This window comes from Plecotus auritus (genome assembly GCF_963455305.1).
Source record: "Plecotus auritus genome assembly, chromosome: 3".
NCBI lineage: Eukaryota > Metazoa > Chordata > Mammalia > Chiroptera > Vespertilionidae > Plecotus > Plecotus auritus.
In genome coordinates this window covers 79,671,345-79,697,455 of record NC_137772.1, presented here as the reverse complement: position 1 = coordinate 79,697,455, position 26,111 = coordinate 79,671,345, and positions in this window count along the sequence as shown.

Below are 26,111 nucleotides of genomic sequence, written 5' to 3'. Positions count from 1 at the left end.
CTCCCTCTAATCCATTCCTGCGATTTCCTTCCTTTCTCCTTGAAGGAGATGTTTAGAGGATTGCACCACCCTTGATTGTTACAGTTGGTGGCCGTAAGATTTTTCTGTACCTTTATCAGATCCCACGAGGAGGTGGGATGCCAATAAGTATTTCCAGTAGTTTCACAGCCCCATTCTGCACAATAATAATGGTCTATTTCTCCACACCTCCTTGCCTCGTTCCTTGACCTCCCATCCCGGGGGCAGACATAGAAAGGAGTCTGGCTTAAAGTGTCACGGGACCGTGGGTAACTACAGCCTGGGTCATACCCCTCGACAAGGCGGTATTCTGCTCCCCCAAAAGGCCTGTCTGAGGGTACCCAAGGGTTGCGGACCTCCTCGGAGGTCACGGTGAAGATATCCCAATTGTCTAATCCAGCTACTAAGGCGCAAATGTCTGGGGTTAAGGACGGCCACCAGGCCCAAAGGGGGTTCTCCTTGGTGGTGCTCCATATTATATCTCCAGTCTGGGAGAGGACCTGCCATGTTAGTCGTTGGGGGGCATGAGGGTTAGGACTACTTATCGGGGGGAGGTGCGCCAACAGGAGCAGGAACACGGTGAATGCGGAGCTTGAGGGGGTTGTCCATTTTTCCACTTTCCACTCTGGGTCTGGTGGTGGCGCGGGCTTGACATGTGAAGCGTGGATCCAGGAGGCGATGCCATCGACCTTCACTGCAGTTGGTGTTGTGAGCAGCACTATGTATGGTCCTTTCCACCTCGGTTCCAAGTTGGCCGCACGGTGGCGCCGAATGTACACCGAGTCTCCGACCTGGAACTGATGAGGTACTTGCAGGTCTCCAGGCTTGTATGCCTCAGCCAACCGACTCCACACTTCCCTTTGCACAGTCTCAAGGGCTTTTAATCTGGTGTACAGAGATTGAGAGGAGTAAGATTCTGGGGAAGGGAGGTGCTGGATGGTAATGAGTGGGGGGTGAGTCCCATAAAGAATTTCAAAAGGAGTTAGCTTGAGGGAGCCAGGGGTATTGCGTACCCGAAACAAAGCAAAGGGAAGGAGGACTGTCCAGTCCGTTATGCCAGTCTCTAAAGATAATTTAGTCACGACCTCTTTTAAAGTTCTATTCATTCTTTCTACCTGTCCTGAGCTTTGGGGCCTATAAGCACAATGTAATTTCCAATCAAGCCCCAGGATTTTGGCCAGTCCCTGACTTACCTGGGCAACAAACGCAGGGCCGTTGTCTGACCCGATTACCTTGGGCACCCCGAATCTCGGGAAGATGTCTTCTAGTATTTTCTTGGCCACCACCTGAGCAGTCTCCCTCTTGGTAGGGAAGGCTTCAACCCATCCTGAAAATGTATCTATGAATACCAATAAGTATCTGTATCCATACCTGGCTGGCTTTACCTCAGTGAAGTCTACCTCCCAGTAACTCCCAGGGCGGTCTCCTCGGAGCCGCTTGCCCTGAGATAGCTTGCTGGGCTGGGCGTTCACCATCTGGCAAGGCTTGCATTCTTTTACAGTTGTATCTGCGAGCTCCCCTAGTTTCATGATATAATACGGTGAAGACTGGACTATAGTTTTTAAGTGTTTTGGGCCTAGATGAGTTAGCTTATGAAGGTGTCTAAGAAAAATAATAGCCTGCTTTTCAGGGAGGATTCTTTTTCCTTCTGTAGTTTCCCGGATCCCCTCTGGAGTCTCCAGGCGAAATCCTAATCTGTCCATTCTCTCAAGGTCTGATTCTGAATATTCCAAGTTCCTGATAGAGGGATATACCGCATCCTCAGGGTGAGACCCCGGTTTTTCCCCAGCCAAAGATAGGATGTTGAGTCCCTGAGCCGCCCGCTTGGCTTCTCTGTCAGCCCTTTGGTTCCCTCCGGCAACCCTGGACCCTCTTTTCTGATGTCCAGGACAGTGAATAATGGCCACTTTTTTAGGAAGGTGAACGGCCTCTAACAGGCTTAGAATTTCTTCTTTATTTTTGATTTCCTTCCCTGCCGAGGTTAGTAGCCCCCGCCTCCGGTAGATGGCCCCGTGGACATGGGCAGTAGCAAAGGCATACCTGCTATCAGTGTAGATGTTAATCTTCTTCCCTTCTGCCAATCGCAGAGCCTGAGTCAGAGCTAGTAACTCGGCCTTCTGAGCCGACGTCCCTTCGGGTAGGCTGCTTGCCCAGATAATTTGCTCATCATCCACTACCGCCGCCCCGGCCACCCTTTTACCTTCTATTATGTAGCTGCTTCCATCAGTGAACCAGGTCAGCTGAGCGTCTGGCAAGGGCTGGTCTCGGAGGTCCCTTCGGGTCCCCGTTTCTTCTGCCAGTATCTCTTGACAGGTATGCAGCACACTCTCCTGGGTGGACGTGTCAGGTAGTAGGGTAGCTGGGTTGAGGATGGCAGGCGGCCCAAACTGGATCCTGTCTTCATTCAGTAGGAGATTCTGGTAGTGTGTCATGTGGGCGTTGGACAGCCACCGATCAGGGGGCTGTCTGATGATGCTCTTCAAGGAGTGGGGGGCAATGACCGTTAGCTTCTGTCCCATAGTTAATTTGTCAGCATCTTTCACTAATACTGCCACTGCCGCCACGGACCTCAGACAGGCAGGCCAACCACTAGCAACAGGATCTAGCTTCTTGGAGAGGTAGGCTACCGGCCTCTTCCATGGCCCTAAAGGCTGGGTCAGCACCCCTCGGGCTACTCCCCTTCTCTCGTCCACAAATAGGACGGAGGGCTTTGCTACGTCCGGCAATGCCAGGGCCAGGGCTGACAGTCATGCCTTCTTGATGTCATCAAAGGCTTGCTGTTGGCTGTTACCCCACTCAAACGGGGCACCTTCTCTAGTCAGAGGATAGAGGGGAGCTGCCAGGGTAGCGAACCCGGGGATCCACAAGCGGCAAAACCCCGCAGTCCCTAAAAATTCTCGCACATGGCGGGGTGAGCGAGGGACGGGTATCTGAGTCACAGTTTGTTTTCTGGCCTCCGTTAGCCATCTCTGCCCCCCTTTGAGGGCGTACCCCAGGTATGTTACCTCCTTTTGGCAGATCTGGGCCTTCTTGGCGGAGGCCCGATATCCTAAGCGGGCGAGTTCTTCTAGCAGTAGTCCCGTGCCTCGTTGGCACTCTTCCTCTGTGGCCCCGGCCAGTAGTAAGTCATCTACATACTGCAGAAGTGTTACCTGGGGATGGCTGGCACGGAAGTGGGCTAAATCTTGGTGAAGAGCTTCATCAAAGAGGGTCGGAGAATTCTTGAACCCCTGGGGTAGCCGGGTCCAAGTCAGTTGTCCTGTAGTCCCAGAGTCAGGGTCCCTCCACTCGAATGCAAAGATGTTCTGGCTGGAAGGGTGTAGTTGTAGGCAGAAGAAAGCGTCCTTTAAATCCAAGACAGTATACCAAATATGATCCGGGGGGAGAGAGCTCAACAAGCTGTAAGGGTTAGGTACAGTGGGGTGGATGTCCTGTACCCGCTTGTTCACTTCCCTTAAGTCCTGTACTGGGCGATAGTCTCCTGTGCCAGGCTTCTTAACAGGTAACAGAGGAGTGTTCCATGGCGACTGACACTTCACTAGGATGCCCTGCTGAAGGAGGCGCTGGATATGGGCCCTAATTCCTTCCCGGGCCTCCTTAGTCATGGGGTATTGGCGTACAGCCACAGGAGTTGAAGTGGCCTTCAGCTCTATGACTACGGGCGGCCTTTCTGCAGCTAGTCCTGTTCCAGCTGTCTCGGCCCACGCTCCCGGATACCTGTTCAACCAGTCATCTATGTGACTTATCTCTGCTCCCTGTTCCTCAAAAAGTCTGTGTTCATCATCTAGGCGTATGGTCAGGGTGGTAGTCATTCTCTTGCTTTGGGTCACCTCCGGGCCATCAGGGGTGAAGGTAATCTGGGCTCCCATTTTGGTTAGGAGATCTCTCCCAAGTAGGGGTGCAGGGCACTCTGGGATGACTAGAAACGAGTGGGTTACCCGTCCCGTTCCTAAGTCTACCGTTCTTCGGGTAGTCCATGAGTACTGTTGGTGCCCTGTGGCTCCTATGACCCACGATTTCTTGTGGGAGACGGGTCCAGACGGTTTGAGTAGGACCGAGTGTTGAGCCCCAGTGTCTACTAGGAACTCAACTGGCTTCCCCTCCACCTTTAGTGTTACCCTAGGCTCGGGGAGGGGTTCCGAGCCCCGTCCCCGCTAGTCTTCTTCTTCCTCCAGAGCTAACACTTTCTTGGAGGACCCGTTCTTCTTCTTCTTAGGGCACTCTCTAGCCCAGTGACCTTTTTCTTTGCAGTAGGCACACTGGTCTTTGTCTAATGGGGTGCGGTTGCCCAGGTTACCTGACTTTTTAGCCCTGCCCTGGGTTTGTTCCTGACCTCTCTCACCTACTACTGCGGCCAAAATCCGTGTCAGGTTCTTCTCCTGCCTGTGATCCCTTTTGCTTTCTCTTTCCTCTCTTTCCTTTTCTTTTCTTTGTTCTTTTTCCTCCTCAGTTTCCCTCTTATGATATACTTTCTCTGCCTCCTTAACTAAACCCTGCAGGGTATAGTCTTGTAACCCTTCTATTCTCTGCAACTTTCTTTTAATATCTATTGCTGACTGCCCTATGAAAGCCATGGCCACGGAAGCCCTTTGCCCCTCAGAGGTAGGGTCAAATGGGGTGTAGCGCCTGAAAGCTTCCATTCAGCGTTCAAGAAATACTGACGGGGGTTCCATGGACCCCTGGATAACCTCTCTTACCTTAGCCAAATTAGTGGGGCGTCTCGCTGCCCCACGGAGGCCGGCCACTAGTGTCTGGCGATAGACTGTCAGTCGCTCCCTACCTTCTGCTGTGTTGAAATCCCAGTCAGGTCTGGAGAGGGGGAAGGCAATCTCAATGATGTTGGGGAGCTGGGTGGGTAGTCCATCTGCTCCTGGTACATTCTTTCTTGCCTCCAATAAAATCCTCTCCCTCTCCTCAGTTGTGAAAAGGGTCTGTAGTAGCTGCTGGCAATCATCCCAGGTGGGCTGATGAGAGAACATCAAAGACTCCACCAGCCCGGTTAAGCTCTGGGGGTCCTCTGAAAAGGGAGGATGATTAGTCTTCCAATTATACAGATCTGCGGAGGAAAAAGGCCAGGAGGGGCTGAAGAGGAGCCGGTCCACCATCGGTCGCCACCGGCAGGGGCCCGTAAGCCCTCAGGGGGAGGGCGACGGTGGTGTCGGGAGTCATTCCACGGCGGCTCCTGGTGCCCTGTGCAGGCCCCGGCAGAGACTCGTTAGGGGGAGCAGAGGGGGCAGCTGCAGGAGCCGGCGGTGCTTCTGGCTCTTCCCGACCCCCTACGGGAACCGGGGCAGGAGGATACGGGGGAGGTGAGTCAAGGAGAAGGAGGTCAGACTGGATTTCTGGATAAATCTTCTTGGGGGGGTCCGAGTGACTGCATTTCTCCCCAGAACTGGGAGATTGGACGGCTAGAACTTGAGTGGCCGGCCGGGGCTTGGGTTTTACAACCCAAGGTTGAACCCAGGGGGGTGGATTTTGCACCAGGTCCTGCCAGACCACGATGTAGGGCTGCTGATCCGGATGGGCTCCAGGTTCCTTCTGAAAAACAATCTCCTTGACAGCAAAAATAACAGATAGGTCAAAGGTTCCTTCTGTTGGCCATCCTATATTAAAAGCAGGCCATTCTGAGGAGCAGAAGGTCCGCCATGGACCTTTCTTGATCTCAACTGATAGGTCGCGACCTCTTCCCTTAACTTCAGTCCAATGGTCTAAGGTCAGACTAAGAGGGGTTGTCACAGTCTGTCCCATCGTCAGTTCGTACGTCGTCAGAAACACAAATAACAAAAATATTACAGACACGAGGACCCACTTACTCCACCTTGTCCGCCACAAACACGCAACAGAATCAGATGGGTGCGATTTTGACAATCTCTGATCCAACAGTAGAACCCGATCAGCGCCCTTACAGTGGGAGACTACCAGGCGTCCCTGGCTCTCCTCCACCCTTGGGGCGTCCCCCAGGGCTGCAACCTGTGGCCCTCCAGGCACGTCTACCAACCACTGTTCGGCCACTCTCACGAGTCGCTGAACGGCTGCAAAACCGAAAGCGCGCACACAGGACCAGACTCACTAGCAAAACACAAGACAAAGACAGATAACCTCGGGGTACCCCTTCTTACCTCCAAGGTCGACTCTGCGGATGAGGGGGGGGTCGTCAGATCCCGGACGGGCCCCCAAAAATGTAAGACCCCCAGAGGGAGACCCTTACTCTATCCCACCGATCGACGGCAACCCCAATCATCTGCAGGAGGCGTCACTTGATGCAAACAGCAAGAGGCTTTATTCCAGCGTGCTGGGGCTCAACTCGTAACTCACACGGGAGCAGAGGAGTCGAACCCCGAGCAGAAAGTCTTACAAGTATATATAGGCAAAAACCATACATCGGGGGGTTACACATGTGAGGGGGGAAGAGAGGACAAAGTCGCCAGGAAATTCCAACAGGGCTCGTTAATAACATGTTTAATGACAGGGCCTAAGTTTTCAGTCAACAGTCCCATCCGGTAATCTCATGTCCTGCTTTTCTTATCTGTCAGAGCACTATTTGCTCTGTCTGCTCTTAGCTCAGGGTTGTTTCCTGGGACAGGTTTAAGGGTCTTGTTCCCATCACTGGAGGAGGGGGAAGACCTTGGAGAGTTAAGATAAAACGGACAGCTGTAAAATAACTTTACTCTTTCAGTTAGGGTTTGCTTTTTTCCTGAAGCTCCATTTTCTATTGTTGCTTTTTAATCTCTGGAGTTAAGAAGTTCAGGATTTGCCCAGATAAGATAAAGTAAACAAAATTCTTTACCTTTCAGCACATACTTCTTTTTCTTAGGTGGGTGCAGGACAGTTAATAGTCAACAATTAACACAATAACAATGAGAGAATTGTGGTCTCCACAGAGCAGCGCCTGTGTTTTGAGAGGCCAAAAAGAGGAAAATTACTTTGACATTCCAATGATATGTTATTGCAGATGCAAAAAGACAATAGACAGAAAAAAAAAAGACAATAGACAGGCTCAGTTGAGGTAAAAATTGACCTTTGTCAAGGAAAATACCAGCCTAGGACATGACTACTCACTATAAAATGATTTTTAATTTAAAAAGTTTTCATTTCAGACCATCCTTTGTGTTTACTTTAAGTCTCCACAAGGCTGCCACACAGCATTCCCCGAGCTAGTCAGGTTAGCACGTGGCCCCTCTTCGTCCACAGTATCTTTATAGTGCGAAAAGTCTTGTGAACAGTGGTGTAGATGTTAGTAATAGCTTTTTAACATCAGGCCAGTATTGCTCTCCCGAGTTTCCTTTTTCCTCATGACTCCCCGGTAATTTTTGTCTAGTTCCCCTTGTTGAATGATTTCTCTAGTTTTGGATTAATAAACTTCTAAACCTCTTAATTCAGATTAATTAATCAGATTCATAGCTCTACTCATTTTCCTAAGCACAGGTATAAATAATGCCTCTGAACAATTGTATTTTTCTTTTTCTTTTTCAATTACAATTTACATTCAATATTATTTTGTATTAGTTTCAGGTGTGTAGCATAGTGATTAGACAATCATATATTTTACAAAGTGTTCCCCCTCCCCTGATATTTCCAGATCTATCTGGCACCGTACATAGTTACTGCAATTTATTGACTATATTCCTTATGCTGAACTTTATCCCTGTGACTATTTTATAACTGCCAATTTGTACTCTTAATCTCTTTACCTTTTTCACCCAATTCCTCAAACTCCATCCACTTAGTTTTTAAAAATATATTAAAGCTGAAACAAAAGTTTCCTAGTTAAAATAGGAAGTGGCCTAGTCTCAACCAAAAACATATTCACACCATACTGCACCTAAATTCCAAGGACAGTTTGTTAATTTCTTAAAGACATTTAAATGTGCAATAAAAGTTATTCTAAAACATCTTCAGATGGATTTCAATCACTTTCACTCAGAATTAAACTAAGATTGCCTTTAACATTAATACTCATCTTTTATGTTAGATTTTTTGGGGGGGTGGGGGGACAAGAAGTATTTCTCTAAGTTGCAAATAAGACTCTTAATTGATTGAAGAATTTCTGTTTTGTCATCTGTCAGAATCTGGATCAAAGGGACAAGCCTGGTAACTTTTTTACAACTGAAAAGTGAGAGCAAGATCCCAAGTATATGGGTTATACATATCAGCTCTGAGTTCAAAATCCTGGAACAGCAAATGATGTTTTGCCAGCCTCTAGTTTCCTGTTGTATTTGCTGGGGTTCTCTCATTAGCAGTTCCTGGAATCTGGGAGTGGGTGCCATAGAAGGCAGTGATGCTTTGAACTCAATAGGTTTTTACAGGGTAAACTTTTAGACCAGGGTTCCAATTAGAACCTAAGACTGATTACTTGCGTTTATGGACCTCCTGTCTAACTCCTAGCTTCCCTCATCACTAGACCGATGTTTCTTCACTAGATGATTGATCACGGGAGCATTTTATGGTTCCTCCTCAGAAGTCTTCCTTCTATTGCTTGTGGGAAAGCTCCAATGGCTCTGCTTTAGCAAACACAAAAAATGACTGTGAGGGTGAGCTCTGGAGCTATCCTGCCTCAATTTATAACCACAGAACACTTCCCAGTAGTGCCACTTTGAGCAAGTTGCTAATCCTCTCAAAGCATTCGTTTCCTTGTACATTAAATGTAAATACTTAACAATGCTGGCCTTAAAGAGTTGCTTTAAAGATTAACAAATTTGTCTAAAATATTACAACCCTATAGTAAGTACTCAAAACATAGGGTATTATAAGCTATTGTTATTATAATATATATATATATATATGGTTAATATGCTAAGTGTCTCTCTGACCGTCTGACTGGTTGCTATGATGCTCACTGACCACCAGAGGGCAGACGCTCAATGCAGGAGCTGCTATGGCACCCACTGGCCATTTACAAAGAAACAGCACCACAGACCTGGCACCTACAAAGCAACACTTGGCTTTTCCCAAATGGGACACAGGCCCCACCACCACTCCAGAGCAACAGCCCACGAAGTCTCAGCCAATGCTGCCGAGACCCCATGGCACAAAATGCAGCCCACAGCCCAGCCCAGCCCAGAAACAGTCGCTATGGGTGCTGGGTAATGATGTCACATAGCAACGCCTGGCTTCCTCTCCCTAGCGACTAGCCTCCTTGCAATTTCTTCAGCCCAGGAACATGACTTGCTTTATAGCCAGGTGCAAACATTTTACACTTTAACCAAATGTCTGTGAAGCATTTTCACATGCCTCATCTCATTTGATCCTCACAGAAGTCCTGGAGTAGGTAGATAGGAGACTCAGTGGAATCCTATTTTTTTTTCATTAGCCAGAAAATGGAGATTTACAAAGTTTAGAAACTTGACCCGACTGAAAAAAGTAAGGAATGGTGGAACTTGAAAATGACTTCAGATTTTCTCACTGCGCAGAATATAGTCAAACACTGCTACAGTTAAATATTTCACCTTTTGTTCTCCTTGTGTGATCTACAATAATAACCTGCTTCATGTTTATATTTACTACTGTGTTGCTCACAATTACCTGAAAGAGAAGTTAGGGTGCTTCACTGGGGTGGAAAAAGTTTAGCTAAATAAGAAAGCAGGTCTAATTAAGCAAGTTTATCTATATTTATAAAGCTCTCACTGGTGCCAACACATGTGTGCATTTCGATCTGTCATTGTCGATTGTGAATTTGGTTGACACTTCTATTATAGAGAAAGGGCAAATAGTGATATTAAAATATTTCTCCTAATTAATTTCCTTTCAATGTACACAAATTCGTGCACGGGGCCTCTAGTATTATATATGTATATTATATATAACTAGCTTTTTATTATTCACTGGAGTCTCAAGGGGTATAACACAAGTGATAGCATAATCTAACATGCCTTTGAAATATGTAATATGTATTCTTTTGGGTACAGAGACTTGAAAAGACACAGCATCTGTAGCAAACACTGTAATGCCCTGTTGATACCCTTTCTGTGTGTCTTAAGTTGGTCTGTTTGATGCAAACACCAGAGCTTTCTGTCTGAGGACTTTTTGTCTGGTGATGAGAGCACCCACAGCCCATGGTCAGGGTCAGTGAGAAGTCTGGAGAGTTAATGGCTCTCAGAATCCTCAACCAATAACAAATGAGGAGTTGATAGATAAATATTACTACTTCCTTGGTCTTCAGTGGGATAGATGAAATGTATTTGCACTGCCTTCCAGAGTTCCCTAGAAGGACTAAACTCCAAATATCCTCAAAGATACTTGGCGCAGAATGTCTTCATTCTCTTTCCTGATTCATTTTTCCACTCTCCCACTATTTCCTGGGACAACCTTCCAAATATATCCCTTACTCTTGAATTCTAACTTTAGGGGAATCCAAACCAAGACACCTCTTAATAAATCCATTATAGCCATGTTTTCATTCAATTAATGTGGAAACAAATTGTTCCTTTTCTGTTGAGGACCTAGAAGGCAATTGACTGGTTTTAGAGGCTATACATTACATATGTGAATGTGTGTGTGTGTGTGTGTGTGTATATATATATATATATATATATATATATATATATATATATATATATATACACACACACATATATATATACATATATATATACACATATATATACATATATATATTTATATATATTTACATATATATACTGTATATATGTAAATATATATTATATATATATACACACACACACTCACATATGAGGGGGTGTGCTGGGGAGAAGGGGTGGGGGAAGCTATAGGAGGGTGGGGCAGCAGGCAGAGAGCTACTGGAGGCCAGCAGCGAGCTATATATGTGTGTGTGTGTGTGTGTGTGTGTGTGTATACTAGAGGCCCGGTGCACAAAATTCATGCATGAGGAGGGGGGTGTCCCTCAGCCCAGCCTGCACCCTCTCCAATCTGGGACCCCTCGAGGGATGTCCAACTGCCCTCTCATAATCCAGGACTGCTGGCTCCCAACTGCTCGCCTGCCTGCCTTCCTGATTGCCCCTAACCACTTCTGCTTGCCAGCCTGATCAGCTCCTAACCACACCCCTGCCAGCCTGATTGATGCCTAACTGCTCCCCTGCCAGCCTGATTGCCCCTAACTGCCCTCCCCTGCAGACCTGGTCACCCCCAACTGCTCTCCCCTGCAGACCTGGGTCCCCCCCAACTGCCCTTCCCTGCAGGCCTGATCACCCCCAACTTCCCTCCTCTGCTGGCCTGGTCACCCTTAACTTCCCTCCCCTTCTGGCCTGATTGCCCACAATTGCCCTCCCTTGCAGGCCTGGTCCCTCCCAACTGCCCTCCCCTGCTGGCCATCTTGTGGTGGCCATCTTGTGTCCACATGGGGGCAGCCATCTTGTGTGTTGGAGTGACGGTCAATTTGCATATTACTCTTTTATTAGATAGGATATATACTAGTAGCACTGCGCATGAATCTGTGCACCAGTAACTTGCCAGTAGCTCACTGCCGGCCTCCATATTAGATAGGATATATACTAGTAGCACTGCACATGAATCTGTGCACCAGTAACTTGCCAGTAGCTCACTGCCGGCCTCCATATTAGATAGGATATATACTAGTAGCACTGCACATGAATCTGTGCACCAGTAACTTGCCAGTAGCTCACTGCCGGCCTCCAGTAGCTCTCTGCCTGCTGCCCTGCCCTCCTATAGCTTCCCCCACCCCCTCTCCCAAATGCACCCCCCTCATAGCTTGCTATCCTGCCCCCTCCTGTAGCTCTCCGTCGCCCACTTGTAGCCAATAGCTCACTGCCACCCTCCTGTAGCTCTCCAGCCAGTGGCCCACTCTCCTGTAGCTCCCTTTGCCCCCCATAGCTTTCTTCCCTGCCCCCTCCTATAGCGCTCCACCACCCACTTGTAGCTCGCTGCCTCACCCTCCTACTGATCCGTGATCTGGTTGTTAAGCATTTGGTCATTACACTTCACGGTGTAATGACCATTTGCATATTACATATTTATTATATACTAGAGGCCTGGTGCACAAAATTCATGCACGGGGGGTGTGTGTCCCTCAGCCCAGCCTGCATCCTCTCCAGTCTGGGACCCCTCGAGGGATGTCCGACTGCCCTCTCACAATCCAGGACTGCTGGCTCCCAACCGCTTGCCTGCCTGCCTGCCAGCCTGATCACCCCCTAACCACTCCCCTGCCAGCCTGATTGAAGCCTAAATGCACCCCTGCCAACCTGATTGCCCCTAACTGCCCTCCCCTGCCAGCCTGGTCACCCCTAACTGTCCTCCCCTGCAGGCCTGGTTGCCTTCAACTGCCCTCCCCTACTGGCCCAGTCACCCCTAACTGCCATCCCTCACCAGCCTGGTCACCCCTAACTGGCCTCCCCTGCTGGCCTGGTCACCCCCAACTGCCCTCCCTTGCCGGCCTAGTCACCCCTAACTTCCCTCCCTTGCCAGCCTTGTCGCCCCTAGCTGCCCTCCCCTGCCAGTCCGATTGCCTCCAACTGTCCTCCCTTGCAGGCCTGGTTACCCCCAACTTCCCACCCCTACAGGCCTTGTCCCTCCCAACTGCCCTCCCCTGCAGGACTGGTCACCCCCAACTGCCCTCCTCTGCTGGCCCAGTCACCCCTAACTGCCCTCTCCTGCAGGCCTGGTCCCCCACAACTGCCCTGCCCTGCAGGCCTGGTCACCCCCAACTGCCCTGCCCTGCAGGCCTTGTCCCTCCCAACTGCCCTCCCCTGCTGGCCTGATTGCCCCCAACTGCCCTCCCCTGCAGGCCTGGTCACCCCCAACTGCCCTGGCCTGCAGGCCTGATCACCCCCAACTGCCCTCCCTTGCAGGTCTGGTCCCTCCCAACTGCCCTCCCCTGCTGGCCATCTTGAGGCAGCCATCTTGTGTCCACATGGGGACGGCCATCTTTGACCACATGGGGGCAGCCACCTTGTGTGTTGCAGAGGCTGTCAATTTGCATATATGCCTAAGGAAGTGGAACGACCAGTCACTATGACGTGCACTGACCACCTGACCACCAGGGGGGCAGATGCTCAACACAGGAGCTGTCCCCTGGTTTTCAGTGCACTCCCACAGCCAACCTCCCCCGGCGGCCAAACTTCCACCCAATCAGGGCTGGGTCCCAGGCTGGGATGGGGAACCAGGGGTGGGTAGTGGTGGACGTGGCCCCTTTCCCAGGGGGGCAGAGTGCCAGCTCCTTCTTCGGGGCTAGTGGCCAACCTTCCACGTCCTGTCCCTTCCCCTAGCCACCAGGCCTCCATCAGCCCACCCCAATCAGGGTCGATTGGGCTGGGCCATCCGGGGGTAGGAGCCACGGGCAGTTGGCTGGCTGGCCTAGCCCCCTGGTCAAACTCCCGGTTGAACTCCCGGTCAAACTTTCAGTAGAGAGGACAATTTGCATATTAGCCTTTTATTATATGGTATAATGTTCTTTGTGTTGAAATAATAGTGGTGCTCAATGGCAGTTCTGCCTTCTTACTCCATCTTGAAAAAGTGTATACATTTCTCTGAGAGATTCCTTTAGTATATGGACCTTAGGTCTTCCTCTTCTCTCCCCTTCGAAAGAAATGACCTTATGCAAGTATCTGGGACCAAACCAGATAGGTAGCTTTGCATGGGGAAGGAGGGAAGGCAAAGCAGCAGTACATAGGTTAGCAGAAACTAAGTAGGATGAGGCGAGTTGAGGGCGTGAGGTTCAAAGGTCTAGAATGACATGATGGAAGCTGAGTAGCACATATTTAGCATGTAGAGCATGGTCTCTAGATACTATTTGTTGCTAAAAGGAATCAGAGCTTATTCCAGAGTCAAGGCTGGGAAACTTCAATATGAGTGAGCCAGGATGAAAAAAGTGTTCAAGGAATGATGGAGTGGTGGGGTATCAAAAGGATGCAAAGGTTATCTTGAAAGGGCTTCTACAGATCAAATTTGGAACAGTTGGAACATCAAAAGAAAAAAATATAGTAACAAATTATAACCATTGAACAAAATAGAAATTAAATGTAATGAAAAACAATATATTTACAAAATATTGAAGTACCTCCCCCACAAAATACTTCTCAATTACAAAGGGGGAAAAGGTAACTTTACTGTGGAGAAACCTGGCAAACACAAACTTACTCAACTGACTAAACTTAGTATCCTAATATATAAAAACCCTGGGTCTGTCACATCCACAACAACCGGGAGGCTCGACCAACCGGAAGTCAGTCCTGCAGTCAGCGCTGGGTTGCTGTGCCGACCCAGCACTGACTGCTACGGCTACAGGCATGGTGACCCAGCACTGACTGCTGAGGGGACTGTGAAACAGGCCCAGAGAGAGGCCTGAAGAGAGAAGCAGGGTCTGATCCATAGCCTCTGTGGCAGCTGTTGATCAGCACTTGCATCTCTCTTTCTTTCTGGGCCTGGTCAGCAGTCATGCCTCCATTTCTCTCCAGGCCTCCACCAGGCTGCTGATCAGCCCCGCCTTTCTGATCAGGCCCCGTTGAAAGGCCCAGAGATACTGACTGGCATAGAAACCAATCAATCAGAACCAAATCTGGGTCAACTGTGAGGAGCCAGTGGCTGCCTAGGAGGTGGAGCTTTTGACGCTGACTGTCATAGAAACCGACCAATCAGAACCAAATTGTCTGGTAGAGGGGGGCAGTTGGGGTGAGATCAGGCCTACAGGGGAGGGCAGTTGGGGGCGAGATCAGGCCTGCAGGGGAGGGCAATTGGGGGCGAGATCAGGCCAGCAGGGGAGGGAAGTTAGGGGTGATCAGGCAGGCAGAGGCAGTTAGGGGCGATCAGGCCAGCAGGGAAGGGCAGTTGAGGACAAGATCAGGCCAGCAGGGAAAGGCCGTTGGGGCAAGATCAGGCTGGCAGGGGAGGGCAGTTGGGGGAGATCAGACCTGCCGGGGAGGGCAGTTGGGGCCCATCAGGCTGCCAAGGGAGGGCAGTTGGGGGGACCAGGCTGGCAGGGGAGGGCAGTTGGGGGCAATCAGGCCAGCAGGGTAGGGCAGTTGGGGGCGATCGGGCCGACAGGGGAGCAGTTAGGGGGTGATCACGCTGGCAGGCAGAAGCGGTTAGGGGCAATCAGGCAGGCAGGCAGGTGAGCAGTTAGGAGCCAGCAGTCCCGAATTGTGAGAGGGATGTTCCAGATTGGAGAGGGTGCAGGCTGGGCTGAGGAATTTCATGCACTGGGCCTCTAGTCACTAATAATGGAACACACCAAAACTGTGAGGCACCACCTGATAGGATGCAATGAGAAGCTTAACCACTGTGTTATTCCTGCTGAAAATGCATACATAACATGCCTGTGGAAGCATCAGTAAAACACAAAATTGAAAATTCTACAAAATAACTGACATTCAAAAATGTTAAGATCATAAAAGTTGAGGAAGAACTGAGGAACTTATCAAGACTGAAGGAGACTAAAAGATAAGACAGTAAAAAGCAACACATGATTCTGGTCTGGATTCTTCCTATAATGGACATTTATGGGAACACTTAACTGGGGTTTGAGGATTAAATGGTAGAAATGTTAATTTCCTGATTTTGATGGATACAACGTTGTTATATATAGAAAAGCATCATGTCAGCCACTTATTCTCAGATTGTACAAGGGGGAAAATTAGGTATATTTGCCCTATTCTTAAAATTTTTCTGTAAATTTGAATTTTGGTACCTGAATAAAATACGTACAGATACTGATATTTAGAGATCACCCCTCCCCCCGCCAAAATAATCAGTTAACAAGAGTAAGTTGTATTCTTTACCTACATTACAGGAATTTGAATACTTTCCCTGTCTCAATTGGCATTTCCATCAACCACACATATTCACCAGATAGATTACCACAAAATACTTTTTTTAATATGCTTATTTAATAAATCTATGATGGCTATATTCCCTAATCAAACAACTATAAACATTAATTTTATTACATTACTAGAGGCCCGATGCATGAAATTCATGCAAGGGCCTTGGCCGCAGCCCCTGCCTGCCACCACTGTGGCTGGAGGGCCTCTGCTGCCTCTGCCTCGGTCCCCGCCCACTGTGGCTTTATCCTGAAGGAAGGACGTCTGGTCTAATTACAATATTACACTTTTATCATCATAGATATGTTACCTACAAGGAAGATTATCTGTGCCTAATTTATAGAATTTAAAGAGATGGTTCATGCTACTTCTATATGATTCTAAATACCCAGCTAAAAATGGAAAGTTCAGTCAAATGTCTGCATTTTTTATCTACACAGACATTTTAAACACCGAGATATTTTAAAATGCCTGGATCACTGACATGTCTTATAAATCAACCTAAGAAAAACAATTTACGATGCGTAAACATTTTTACATATTTTTAGTGTTCCTATTGACTTTTTACTTGGCTAATTATAATTTTGCTTTAATGTTAAATATTATGTTTAGGTTTTTCTTATAAGTTGACTTGGAACTAAATCATCCTTATTTTTGATATGTCTGTCATGACTTTTTAAACATATTTACCGGCATTCATTTCTTTTCAATGCTTCTTCTCAGTTATGCTCTTGCCATTTACTCTATTCAGCTGTTTCATGATTAGGATGTAGCATATTTCATCTTTGTCAATCTCTTCATTTCACAAGGATTTATGTCTTTAACTTGGGTTGATTTCTTACTTAATGTTACAAACTTCTCTGATTTCAGAAATTTATAAAAATACTGAGTGCAAAAGGAGAGATATAATCAAAAGAAAGTTTCTGTCATCTGATTTCACACAAAAAATAAAGATTTGATGAAGAAGGTGGGAGGGTAGTACTGCCTCTTTAGATTCATTAGTGGCACACACTCTGAGCTTTACATGTGACACCTTTCAAGATATTTTAAAATTTTTATTTCTTTCCATGAAATGAAATAAAAAATGTTGCTCTTCATATGTCACTGAAACAAGGGGTTTATTCATACTTGAATGTGAAGAACATGCTTCTATTGATGAATCATCTGGAGGCGGTAAATGTAAGTAGCAATGTATTTATTTTTGTATAAATGTCCTTTAACTCATGCTGGCCAGACTTCATGTTCAGCCTCATTTACTAGGCTGCCCTAAAAAAAAATAACTCTTCCTGAAAAATGAATAAATATATGGCAAACAATAGCACCTATTTCTGTTTACATCTCCTTCAATTGAATTTAAATACATTTTCTGATGACTAACATGCAACTCATTCCAGAAGTCCATTGGTACCAAGCACGTTCAGGTGCACTTAAAATAAAGCCCAAACTCTTTTCCCTGGATCAACAAGGTTCTTCCCAATCTGTCCCCTGTCCCCTGTACTCCTTCTATTTACTATTCCAGCCATACCAATCTTTAGGTTACATGACTTGCAAGGCTCATTCCTCAGAGCCCTTGAATTTGCTATTCCCTCGGCCAGAAAGGTTGTTCCCCAACTCTTTGAATGGCCAGCTCTTTCTCCTCTTTAATGTCTTACCGCAAACACCACCTCCTCAGAGAGGTCTTCTCTAAACACCCTAACTTCTCTCTACTTCATTGTCCTAGAACTGTGGTCGGCAAACTGCGGCTCACAAGCCACATATGACTCTTTGGCCCCTTGAGTGTGGCTCTTCCACAAAATACCATGGCCTGGGCGAGTCTATTTTGAAGAAGTGGCGTTAGAAGAAGTTTAAGTTTAAAAAATTTGTCTCTCAAAAGAAATTTCAATCATTGTACTGTTGATATTTGGCTCTGTTGACTAATGAGTTTGCTGACCACTGCCCTAGAACATAGCATGTGTCTGTATCTGACATTATGTATTTACTTGTTGTTGTCTGCCATAGGATGAGTCCTTGGGCAGCCTCATTCTCCCCCATCCTGACTAAGTCTGGTCCTTAGAGTTCTCCAGGTCCTTGGTTTGTTGTCCTGATCTCTGAAGGACTGAAGCCTGCCTAAAACATCTCACCTTTAAGAGATTATTTGTATCACTGCTACACTCACCAAATCAGAATCTTTGACTCAGACCTCAGAACTGTGATTGAACACTGACCTCCTTAAGAAAGAGGCTGCACATGAAGATGGTTCTCTCACTCCATCAACATCCCCTGAGACTGTTAGCTCTCTTGACTCCCCATTATTCCTTGATACATTATAAGAACATCATTTCTAGAAATAAATGATTTCCCATTAATTTTATCAGGACCGCAAAATAAAATTCACGTAGCTTAATGCTGGCAACACGTGGTACAGCGGGGTGGTTAGTTACATGAGTCTGGGTTCAGTCCTGGCTGTGCCATTTATTAGCTGTGTGACCCTGGAAACGTTTGTCAGATCTCTGAGTCTTGTCCTCTTCAGTATAAAACGGGGATAATAAAGGTATCTTCCTGAAAAGGTTGTAGTGAGAATTCAGTGAGATAATACAAAGTGTTCATATCTAGGCCAGATATGTCCACACATGATTTGTGGAGGTGAGAATGATACAACACTATGGAGGGTGATTTGCATTACGTAACAAAGTTACCTTTTCATTTACCTTTTGGCCCAGCATTGTACTCTTGTGAAATGACAAGTATCTCCTTACAAAATAAGATCCAATGCATGGAGGCATGGGATAGACTAACATATCTCAATGTGGGATTGGGAGGATGAGAAGAGATAAACCAAAGAACTTAAATACTTACTAGGGGCCCAGTGCACAAATTCATGCACTTTGAAAGGAACTGTGGGCCACGAGGCTGCACTGGGCACAGAGGCAGGTCTTGGCCCATCCTCTGCACCCCCACCCAGCCTCTCCTGCTGCAGCCCCTGGCCCAGTCCCCTGTCTTCTGGCAGCCTCACTCCCCCCACCACTCCCACATGCTGACGGCGCCGGCCCCACTTGCACCCGCTGATGGTGCGGAGCAATTGGGGCCAGTGCCAGCAGCAGGTGCGAGTGGGGCCAGCACTGGCAGCGGGTGCGAGCAGGGCTGTCACTGGCAGTGGGTGTGAGTGGCGGCTGCCAGCCCTGATTACCCCTCAGGAGCAGGAGGAGGTGGAGAAGCCCTGAGGGGCGATCAGGGCCCACAGCCGCCACTTGCACTCACTGACGGCACTGAGCGATCAGGACCAGCACTGGGTGCCAGTAGTGGGTGTGAGCTGTGGCTCCGGCATCAGCAGTGGGTGCAAGCAGGGCCGGTGCCAGCAGCAGGTGTGAGCTCCAGGCGGGACCACAGCGCAAGAGAGCAAAGAATTTTCAGTAACCACCAGAGGCTCACCCCGATGACAGCGACCAGCACCCCACCTTGGTCTGGCACCCTCACTCACCTGCTCCACCATCCTGCCACAGCCAATGCCCACCATGTTCCGGACACACACCCTGATGGTCAGCGTATGTCATAGCGACTGGTTGTTTGGTTGTTTGGTTGTTCCACCGTTCAGTCTATTTGCATATTAGCCTTTTATTAGATAGGATATGTATAGCCCATGAATAGGGGCAATAGGGTAATGAAGACCTGAGGATGAGGAGGGGCTGGGAGGAGAAGGATAAAGGGTGAGTAGGGGCTGGGAGATATCTGTAATACTATTAACAATAAACGTATATTTTTTAAAAAGCAGGTCATAAATTGATATGAAGGATTTTCTATGATATATACTAAGTTAAAAAAAACAACAACAAATGCAATATAATATATATATATAAAACCTTTATCAGAAAATCAGAAATATAAATATATCTATTTATACATATATAGATACACATACATGTACATACAGTATATACAAAGATTATATACCTATATACATATATATTTATTAGTAACTTATTTGCTTATTTTTTGCAAAATGAAATATATGAAAACAAACCAGAAACTAATGAAAATGGTTACCCATAAGGAGTGGATGGGAATTGGGAGAAAGAAATAAAAACAAGAGTTCTCGGAGTAAAAATTTTTCATGTTGTTTTGCATTTTGAGCAATGTAAATGTCATATATTCAAAAATTAAATTTAAATTAAAAAGGATTTACCAAAATAAAACTCTAAAATTGAATACAAATAGAAATACATGAACCTAACCACATATCAACTTGATGATATAACCACACAGAAAAGAAGAAGGTTTTAAATACAGGAGTCTGACCAGTTCCTTGGTGGGAACTTATCAGGAAAATGCAAAGCCTGGGACTTTCTATAGGGTACCTGTCCTGGAATCTTCAAAAATACTAATGCTTCAATTAACAAAACAGGCAGGATGGGGCTGTTCTAGATGAGTAGAGATGAAAGAGACAAGATAACTAAATATGATGTGCAATTCTTCTTTGGACTTCAAATTCAACAAAACGAATAGCTATGGAGGACATTATTGGGACAATTCGGGAGAATTTGCATGTGGACTGTATGTTACAATATATTACTGCATCCATGTTCAGTTCCGGGGATATGATCATGTTCTTAGAAGATATATGCTGAAGTATTTAGAGATGAACTCTTAGGATCCTATATGAAACTTCCTTTCAAAGAGAGAGTGAGAAAGCAACTGTGCAAAATGTTCATATTACTCTCTCAACTATTCTGTAGGTTTACAATTCTTCAAAGTAAGTTTGAGAGCTAACCCCCAAACAAACTAAAAGAGACCTGTGCCTGCTACCTATTCCTATCTCTGAGTCTCCTAATTGAGGAGTCTGTGAGAAGGAGACCTGAAACAAGTACATCTGGCTGATAAAAAAGAAATCGTGTCCTGGGCCCTGTTTTCAGTCTACTGAGCAAGTCAGTTGATACTTCACTTATTCATTTCCCATAGTGTGTGCCCAAACAAATAAAATCTGCTTCCTACTTTAAAAAAAATAGCAGGAGACTGTCTAGAAGCTTGCTTAGAAAGAAGCAGTTAAATCGTATCCTTATTTTACCTCCTTATTTAGTGATGTGCTTTGGCAGAAACTCAAGGAGAGTGTAGTTCCAGCCAAACTCTGGCAAAAACGGAGATAACACTGCCTCTGGCTCTCATGAATAACGCAGGGTGATGTGCCGCTGCTTCCAACCTGCCCGTCTCCTTTGTAATGACAAAGCACCAGGGCAAGGAGTTAGACCCCTGGGTAGTCGGGTCTGTATTATTTCAGATTTTAAATACTTAAGAGAGAGACAGAAAGCCTTTCTCCCCATCAGGGAGTGGGAAGTATAATTTACACTAAATGAGGCTCACCTTTTCTGCGGAGCATTTAAAGAGTTATAGGTGCTTCCTTTTCAATTGCTGATACACGATTGCCCTAACAAAACACCTTTAGACACTCCTAAATCATATACTTTAAAAAATACCTCTTTCCCAGATATATAATTTTTGCCCCATAAAATGATGAAATGACAATTTGCCACTGGCCTTCTATATTCGTTTCTTTCTAGGCTTAAAAGCCTATTTCATTTCTATTGCAAGATTCTGTTCAGGTATAGGCAGATACCCTTTGTAACTGGTTAAAAGCTACAAAAAAAAAAAATCTCTATTGAAACAAAATGCTGCTCATATCCCGATGCATGCCAGGAGGAATAAATCGTACAAAAGCACCTAAAAAAACTGTTCTAGAGTTACTACTGTGTTACATTAGCTGACAAGGTAGAGATGATTACATTTATAGATTTTTTTTTTCCTTTTTATAGAGGCAGAATCTATATGCAGCTGAAGAATTGTGCATTATCGCCGCTGGAGTTTGAATTCAGCTAATGAGAACTAACAGCAAAAGGGAGACTTCTTGCGAGGCTGAGTGGTCTTGGTCCTGTACATGAGCCATAAAATGAGGCCACCTGGCTTCCCTTTGGGGCCAGAGCACTAATCTGCAAATATATTTACAAATATATTTTAAGATTTACAAATATATTTCAAGAATCTAGTTTGGTATCCATAAAAATATTAAATCATGTATCTCTTTAAAAAAGGCATCCTAAGCTAATTATGAAGTTGGAAGCTATTAATACCAGGCTATCATTATAAAATAATACCTTCTATTTGCATGATGCTATACACTGAGTGGCCAGATTATTATGATCTCTGAATGCAGTGGTAATATGGTGACTGAAACAAGGAGATGTTGATGGTCAAAGATGGCAGCCCCCATGTGGACAGTTGGGAGGGACCAGGCCTGCAGGGAAGCCTCTAATATATATATTAGAGGCCCAGTGCATGAATTCGTGCATGGGTGGGGTCCAGCCAGCCTGGCCAGGGGGAGGGGACATGGGCAGTTGGCCGGCCTACCTGCTGGTCGAACTCCTGGTCAAGGGGACAATTTGCATATTAGCCTTTTATTATATAGGATATACACTGAGTGGCCAGATTATTATGCGTTCAGAGGTCATAATAATCTGGCCACTCAGTGTATATCTCTGTGCTTCAAAGCACAGTCACAAACATAATCACACTTAATCCTGGGAACTCTGTGAAGTAAATTGTGTGGTTAATCTTTGCATTATGTAGTCAAGCAACTGAACAAGACATGATCATTTTCAATGCTGAAACTTTATGTTCACTGTTCATCAAATCTAAAAAGCCCTGACAGAGAGTGAGAGACAAAATCAGAGAGAGACTCAGTTCTGTCACTTACTATCTGTGTGACCCTGAACAAATGAACAAATTTCTCTGAGCTTCAGTTTCCTCAGCTGGGAAATAAGGTAAATAATATGGATCTCTTAAGAATAGTTTGATGGTTAAACAAATTATAAGAAATAACACTCAAAAAATCATAGCTATTCATTCACACATTCAACAAATATTTGTGGTTTTAGCAGTTGACAAGGAAGATACAGATCTAGAAGAGTCAGGTAACATAAGTGTTCTATTAAGATACTAGAGGTCCAGTGCACAAAATTCATGCACTGGGGTGTCCCTCAGCCTGAACTGTGCCCTTTCACAGTCTGGGATCCCTCAGGGGATGTAGCAGTGTGCCAAGCAGCAGGCAGCCAGGAAGGAGCCCAAATCAGGGCCAGGCACCATTCACGCTCATCCCAGCCCATTGCACCTGCTGCTGCGGAGTCAGGAGAGGCTCCTGCTGTGGCAGCTGCGCTCACCAGCCATGAGCCCGGCTTCTGGCTGAGCAGCACTCCCCCTGTGGGAGCACACTGACCATCAGGGGGCAGCTCCTGCATTTAGTGTCTGCCCCCTGGTGGTCAGTGTGTATCAAGCGACCCATTGTTCTGGTTGTTCCACCGTAATGGTCTCTTAGGCTTTTATTATATAGGCTAGAGGCCCAGTGCATGAATTCATGCACCAATGGGGTTGCTCAGCCTGGCCTGCAGGTTCGAGCCTAAACTGGCCCTGCAACATCCCCCAAGGGGTCCCAGATTGTGAGAGGGCACAGGCCAGGCTGAGGGACCCCACCGGTCCACCACTGGGGCTGGGGAGGGACATGAGAGGTTGGCCAGCCAGAGAGGGACCGCAGGAGGGCTCCAGGGTGTGTCCTGCCTGTCTTGTTCAGTCCTGATCAGCCAGATCCCAGCAGCAAGCTAACCTACCAGTCGGAGCGTCTGCCCTGTGGTGGTCAGTGCGCATCATAGCGATTGGCCAACTGGTCGACTATCTGCCTACTGGTGATCAGTGCACGTCATAGCAACTAGTTGAGCAGCTTTAGCATATAATTAGCATATTATGCTTTCATTGGTTGAACAGCTGACCTGTCAACCGGACACTTAGCATATTAGGCTTTTAATATGTAGGATAGTGCCAGCCCTCAAGAAGCTCACAGACCTGAAGCATGACAGACATTTAAATAAAGCATTAGAATATAGTGTGGTATTGAGGAAAGAAGTCCAGGGCCACCAGGCACAGTTGTGAAGGTTTCACACTGCACAATCTAGGGGATAACATTCATGTCACAGTATGTGTGAGTGATGATACCCCCAGAGTGTGTAATGTACCCACCTGAGAAGCCATACACAGCAATCCTAGTGGTAGCAGAAAATGGTTCATAAATTCTTCATAGAGTTGATATTTAATCTAGGTCATTCCAGAAAACATAAAAGAAGCATGAGAGTATATGAAATGAAAACTGAATTGTAAGACCACCCTTGCCATAGTAAATGATGTGTGTATATAACAGAAAAATGAAATTGAAAAAAGAGACCATATGGTGAGGGGCTTTGTAAACCATGCCAAGTAATTTGTACTTTATGCTCAAAACAACAAAGCGCTTTAGTGTAAATATGTAAATATGTGGTTGCTATGTCAGCATACCTTCTCCACTTCCCAACAGCCCCTAGTTTCCATTTGGAGGTAGTTCTAGGGATTGTCCAAACAGAATAAAACTGGAACATGCTACTGACAATGCTGAGACAACGGTGCAGGATGCACTATGGCTAAGAGGGAAGAGGCCAACAGCCTGGCCAGCAGGCAGGGGGGCGGGGGGGTACAGGAGGAAACCAGGCTCCGACAACCATGTTGACAACCTGGGTCCAGCCTTTTCCGAAGTCCACCTCCTTCAGAACCTTCAGTGATGTGAACCCATAAACTTCTATTTATTATTTAAGCCAGTTTGAGTTTTGCTTCCTTTTACTTTCAATCAAAAGATTTATAATTGATACAGGTGCCAAAGAAAGACTCTAAGAAAAAAAGCAGCATAATTGTATATACATTTTAGAAAAATATGCTGTTAGTAAGGGTAAAGAAGATGTACTGGAAAAGGCTACAAGTCAGTAGAATATAGTTTTTTGCCAAAGTCTAAACAAGAAGGGAAGACAAAAAAAAATGAGCTATATATCCTGCATAAAAAAGTCTTAGAGAAATCTTTTTCATGGGTAAACCAAGTTGCAAAATAATTTGCATAATCTGATCTTTTATTTTTTTAAATTTTTATTATTTGTGGGCCTGTGTCACTTCACACTTTAATATATACATATTATACGTATATGTATACATTCTGTCTGAATTTTTTAAAGTGAGAATTGTTAGTTACATAATTAAAGAAAGAACATTTAAGAAATTAGGACACATGACCTAAGTCTGTGGCCTTGAATAGAAAGGATGAATTTAAAATATATTTAGAAGTCAACCTATCAAAAGCCATCCTTTTAGGAAAAGTTCTATCCCCTCCTCCCACATGACTCTTTCCTGGACTACCCTTGTCCAGTATGACCTTCTTCCTCTTAATTCCTAACATGCCCACTCTCTGGATAATCATTCAATCTTCCCACATTCTATCTTGTACTGAGGATTAACTTTTCATAAATGTATATCTTCCAAATGGTTATAATCTCCAGGAATCTTGGTTTATGTTTTTTTGTAGCTACACTTGACCCAGTTTGGTGTTTTATATGCAGTGATTATTCAAATACCCCCTGGTCAGCTCAGTGGTCTTCCCAGGACATAACACTGCCCTCCCTCTTCCCTGCTTCCTGCACTACTCAGACTACCCCTTGGGTTAACATAGAGAAATAGGCCTGGAAATCCCCCAAAAGGGTTAGGAATACCTCTGAACTACAATGCTTAAAATTCTCTTCCCGCTTCTAGCTTTAGCTCTGCTTTGTATCATCAAATGGCTTTGAGAAAGTTTCAACGTCTCTGTGTTTCTACCTATAAACACTTTCACAAAAATATTTGAATGGATCAAGGTAATCAGAACCTGTGCGGCACAGAAGGAAAAAAGTAGACTGGTACAAAAAGATAACTGGGAAGAAAATCATGTCAGAAAGACAATAAAGTATATTCTTGAAAAAGTGCAATTGATGAAGACATCCATTTGAGAAAACCAGTAAGACAGGAAGACATAGCTAATGGAGCTTTGCACCAGAACCCATGATCCAAGCAAAGAAACTGTCCTCAAGTGAATAGAACAAATGTAATAAACAGGTTTGAGCCAGCTGTGCTTTCTGGTTAAAGTCATTTATTCATAAAGTTTCATTGAGTGTCCATGTTTATAAAACACTGGTCAGTATTGAGTAGATAGCAATAAAAAAAAGATAACCATGAATCTGCCTTCATGAAGCTTATATTCTAGTGAAGGATAAAAACAAGTAAATAATCAATTGCAATACAGTAGGATGAAAGACCTTAGAGGGTACCATTCACACTGGAGTCTAGGTAATTGGCACCCCTGAAGTACATTTCACAAGCTGCAATGTGAGGGGTGCTCTGGATGCGAATGATAATGGTTGTTAGGGACTGAATGTTTGTATCTCCCCCAAAATTCATATGTGCAACCCCAGCCTCTAATGTGACCTTCATGAAAGTAATCAAAGT